Consider the following 6,000-nt stretch of genomic DNA (forward strand, 5'->3'; position numbering starts at 1 on the left):
TAGACATAGGCTATGTCTCATATTTGTGTGACAAGTATTCACTAAGTTACAGTTCATTTTCTAAAGAGTATCAGATTGGGCTTCATTGACAGAGAGAGACTACAGATTGTGCATCATGTTTGTTTTCTTTATTTTGCAAAAATAAAAATAAAAATATTATGAGGATGCACAAATAAAATACGATTCTTAACAGATTCTAATGATGTATAACACGTGCCTGAATGCTAAAAAATTGACAGAGTTGTTCACGTCTCTTTGGCACTAATAAGAAAATAATCAAGGTAGTCACGCCTGCTTAGGGCTGGGTGATATGGCCCAAAAAAAAATTATCACGATATAATTTTCCATATCAGTCGATATCGATAAATATCACGATAAATGTAAAATCTTTATTTCTTAAAATTTAAAGGCATATTTTTGCTCCTCAGTGAAATATGTAGAAAACAGACAGTTAACTGTGGTTTTAAACTATCCTTTATTGTCAAAACATGACAAACACTTCCCAAACAGGTGAACAATTTATTAAAACTAAGGTAGATTTATTTATTAAATCTTAATTGCGGTCAGCATTTTTGTACTCTACACTATATATCAATATCATTACTTATTGTGTAAGTAGTAAACCACTAAGGACGCAAACGGCAAAAAAAAAGGTCCACTGTGCATCTCTCTCTCTCTCTCTCTCTCTCTCTCTCTCTCTCTCTCTCTCTCTCTCTCTCTCTCTCTCTCTCTCACACACACACACACACAAACACACACGCATCGTACATCTCACGGACACACACACCTCAGCGACAGTGGGCTGGTCGCGAGGAGGGAGAGTGCAAAGTTCAGTATTTGTAGATCTCCAGTAAGGGCTGTCTAGTCAATTTCATTCATTTTAAACATCATATGACATTATTTCTCTTTTGATACAGAATATGCTGAGTTATTAATAAATCATCAAAGACAATTATGATAGCGATCATCTACAAGTCCGATGTTTTAGTGATTATAGTTTGGTACAGTTAGCGTTAGCTTGTTGTAAGTCACCCACCGCAACTAACAAGGTAATAAGCCTGTGTGTGAATGAAGTTAATGTAGATTTACCGCTGTGCTGGGCTCAATGTTATATGGAAGAACTTCGAAGAAGCAGGATAATTTAATAATTAAATTTCGTGTGGTGAACATGAACCTATGATATTGATAAGCAGTCCACGCACGTACGTCGCTGTTTTATGTCGGATGGGATCGCCAAAATATCTCCAAACCACTAAAGTTGAGCGAACTAACTTGTCAGAGATATCCATGTCCTCCGAGCTGGTCGTGGGCTATGAGTTTTCTTCACTATCGCTCATTTTTATTGCTCCACTTCACTCTGATCCTCCAAGCCTGTCAGCCACTGACTGTAAACTATAGCGCATGCAGCACCCTGAAGCCCGGTCTGCAATACGCATGCGCAGCATTACGCATAACGCGTAAGCATTATATCGAGAATTTATCGAACTGTTGTCATCGTTTTATCTAGGAAAATTATATCGTTTTATTGCCCAGCTCTACGCCTGCTCAATCATCGACCTCAGAAGGTTAAAAAACTTCAGCCGTGGTGAGCATAAGACATTTCTTTCAAAAGCATTACAATATCTGTTACCTGCACAAAAGGACATTTTTGTATGCCAGTCAATTTTTTTCACCCAGATGATGTAGTTACAGCATCCACCAGCAGGGGCTATTTGTTTGTAGTGTTTATTGATGTATTGTTTTAAGCTGTAATTTTTGGACAGGTCTCTCTCTAAAAGCACATTTGGATCTCAAGAGACGAACTTTAATAAATTATTACATTGTCCTTTGGACAGGTGTGATGTATCACACCCAACTCCTCTGCATCTGCATAAGTATTGTAATAGGTTCCAGAAACCACTGCAACGCTCACAGGAAGCTAATCAGATGAAAAAAGAAAGATCATACAAATATAATTGATTATAGAACCAGTAGAGCAGATCTCCAGTGACACGAAGGGGAATTGAATTAGCCTATAGCGGAGGTGTCCCGTCAGTTCTAGAATGGGAAGCATTTGTCCTGTTGGGCGGTGACAGTAGGTTTCGTTTTGATGTCTGCTGGGAGTTATAGACAGCAGGTTTTTCCCTGAAGAAGAGGGATGATTGGATGTAAGGTTTCCCCGTGGTAGAGTGAAAAATGCTCGGCGGCCATTGCAAGCAGAAGTGCAGACGTTAGGTCACACAGTCTGAGCTGTTTGCTCTGAACCCTGTTGTGACGGACTGCTTGGGGAGAGGACTTTTGCCAGATATAATGTTATGAGATGATGTGGACAGGCCTATTCTGAACGACTGCTAGAAAACATACCGACATTCCTAAATTCCAAATACAGAATCATAAAAACATGCATAAGCAATAAAACCTGCAGACATTTTAAAGGAATAGTTCACCCAAAATGATTTTCCATCACCCTCATGTCATTTGAAACCCATTTATTTCTTCAGTCTGTCAGAGACGCACAAATAAACCATTTGTTTGGGTTAACTATTCCATGAACAATTGTTCTTAATGAAATCTGGGAATAAACTCGAATGTTTGCCAATTTCATTACAATTTACATGCCAAGTTTTAGGCATTGTAGTATGACTGTATGTAGTTTGTAGTTATCCATATGTAGTTGGGTTCTCTTTATTTATTTAATCATTTACTGCATTAATTTTTTTTCTTTTCTTCCATATTTCTCTTTAAAATAGTGATGGTGGTCCTTTATGATGGTGGTCCTTTGAGAATGTGATCTAGTTGAGGTTCATACAGCTGTGACGAACCGAGGATGACAGTAGTCTCTGTACTGCTCCGAGCAGCTGATGCTGGTTTTAATGCAGCACGGAAGAAATATTGACCAATTAGACTGTTGACCTGTCAGATCTTGCCTGAAGAGTAAGTGGTGGATGCCCTAGGGGATCCCTTGGCAACGAGGGGTCATTCTACAAAGAGGCTCTCATATCGAATTAGTATATTAATGTCAGTCTGGGTCACTGGTGTCATGTTCTAACCTTATGGTTTTCATGAAATTCTGTTTAGTTGCTTTAGTAAAGTTGATGTACAGTGAAGACCAAGTGAAAAATGTAGTTATTAAAAATCTTAAAATTAATAAAGTTTTAGGATTTATTTTTTACATTTTGATCTAAGAATAAGAAATATTTAAGATGTTGCACCGTTTCTATAGCTTGCTAACCAAATAAGCGAATTTGCAAACATTAATTTCAAATTTTAATAAATAAATTAGTTTTCAGTTAAAGGTGTCATGAACTGGCTTTAAAAAAATTTATACTGTTGTCTGAGGTCAACTAATGATGTTTGTGTGTTTTTTTACATTCAAAAACATCATAACTAATACGTAATATGCTATTTTCTACACTGGTTTTGAGGCTCTCTCCAAAACGCTGGGTTTTTATAAGCGTGACGCACTGGAGATTTGGAAGTAAACGCCCACGGCTAGGATTGGAAAAGATTTGCATATTTAATAAGCTTAAGCTCCCCTGTCAGTTCATGAGGGAGAGGAGAGATTGAGGGAGAAGCGGCAACCGGAATGATTTTCTCGATCACAGGGCTCGTAAACGTCTTTATCAAACAAACACAATGATTTATGTCTCATTCACCCGCGATTGATTGGACTATTATTTTTACATTACAAATAACCCGCACGATCGGTTGATATAAGCGCGAACTGCGCGTGCACACACACACACACACACACACATGCGCGCGCTTCAAATGTCAAGTTGAGAGAGACAACAGCACAGATCAAGAACGGAATATAATGAGATTCATCGGCCTGCCGGGCTTTGCGAGCCCTGGCCCATACGTGTCTGAGTCCAGCGTGCTAAAGGTATGTTCTGTTAGACACGTACACATAAGCAAAACGATCTATAACAGTGCAGTACTATTACAAATAAAAACATGTTTTACTCACATAAGTGTGTTGCACCATTCCTGTCCGATCCAAATCCAGCATCGACCAGATATTTTTTTTACAAACTATTCCGCAGTGAAATGAAGTGAACATGTCTTCCCCACGTGAGCTGGAACTTAAAAATAAAGTTCAACCACTCATTCCTAAAATTAGGATCCGAAGGAAGCTTATGCAGTGACTGTGTTCTTCCACAACCAGGAATAGCGCAACATCTTGCTATCTTCCTGTGCATGTTTATTGTTGTTGGCTAGCTAGCAAAAGCCGATCATTAGACGTGCTGTAGAGGTGTGTTTTGTAGCGCTATGACGTAAGAATGAAGCACAAGATCGTTTTCTGGGCCTGGTGTCTATAAAAGCTTTTCTTTGACTATTTATTTATTGATTTATTTATTTATTTGTTTGTTTGTTTGTTTGTTTGTTTGTTTGTTCGTTCGTTTATTTATTTATTTATTTAATGTAAAGAGTTCACTCTTCCTGAAATGTTAACCTAAGTGCTTTATGAGGGAACATTTCAATTATATTGAATTTTACAGAGAATTTGAGATTGAAAGGTTATTCGTGGAACTATGGAAAATATTCTTTAAAAGGCTATACTTTTTTTTTTTTTTTTACCGATTGGAACCTTTGCAGAACACACATTTTATACCTTCAAGTGTTTACATCTTTTCCTCATTCTGACTCTTTGATATGGAAATAGGCATAGTGTGCTCACATAGATGCATGCATTAAACATATTACAATTAATGCTAAGAGTTAAAATGACATTATAATTGCTGTTTTCTAGGGAACTGCCTCAGGATGTGTTGGACTGTGTGTGTGTGTGTGTGTGTCTTCTCTGAGCGCTTTCTCCCCTGGGCTCACTCTTCACAGGTGCACTGAGCTTAACCTACACTGACCCTTCTTAATGAAGCACTCTGGGGCTTCCTGTGACCCCTCACCTCTCTCTTTAACCTCTTTCTCTGTCTGCGCGCACACAGTGGACATTAGCATGACGAGCCTTGAGGATACAATAGCTTAAAAACAGCAGGACAGGAAGTTTGTGTGATCGAGCCAATGATATGTCTTGAAAGAGGATGGAAATTTAAAGAAAGGCTATTGATTGAGATATTTGCATTTTGATTACAGCAGGATAAACATTCACTAGTATAAAATTTAACCATCTATCTATCTATCTATCTATCTATCTATCTATCTATCTATCTATCTATCTATCTATCTATCTATCTATCTATCTATCTATCTATCTATCTATCTATCATCTATCATCTATCTATCTATCTATCTATCTATCTATCTATCTATCTATCTATCTATCTATCTATCTATCTATCTATCTATCTATCTGTCTGTCTGTCTGTCTGTCTGTCTGTCTGTCAATATATATATTTGTATATATACTGTTATATATACAGAAGTATTAGGACACCCCGCCAACAGCAACTCACCCGTGAAGTGATGGGCCATGTAAAATCACAGAGTGGGGTCAGCACATGCTGAGGCACACAGTGCTCAGAAGTCACCAACTTTCTGCAGTCGATAGGTACAGACCTCCAAACTTTGTGTGGCCTTCAGATTAGCTCAGGAACAGTGGGTAGAGAGCTTCATGGAATGGCCGAGCAGCTGCATCCAAGCCTTACATCAGCAAGTGCAATGCAAAGCATTGAATGCAGATCGGAGGTCATTAAAGTTCATGTGCATGTAAAGGCAGGCGCCTTAAAACGTTTTACAATATAGTGTAGCTTGGAGTGGAATGAGTTCCCTTTTTAAACGAAAATACTTTAAATCAAAATCAAGGGTTAACCCTGAATATCCATTTCTTTCTATTTAATCTTACTGACATTTGGAATTACTTTCAGTTTTTAAATTATGACCCATGCCACAGAAAGAGGGAGAGAGAGAGACATTGAATCTGGGTTAGTTAGGAGTACTGGTCTGATTAGTTTGTGGAGATTTACTGTGGGACTGCTGGTGTTTTTATTGGTGTCAGTAAGTCATATGACCATGTGGCCCTTTCTTTCCAGAGTGCTTCTTGATGTGCAGCGTTAATAAATT

The sequence above is a fragment of the Pseudorasbora parva genome, chromosome 16 (genome assembly GCF_024679245.1).
Source record: "Pseudorasbora parva isolate DD20220531a chromosome 16, ASM2467924v1, whole genome shotgun sequence".
Classification (NCBI taxonomy): Eukaryota; Metazoa; Chordata; class Actinopteri; order Cypriniformes; family Gobionidae; genus Pseudorasbora; species Pseudorasbora parva.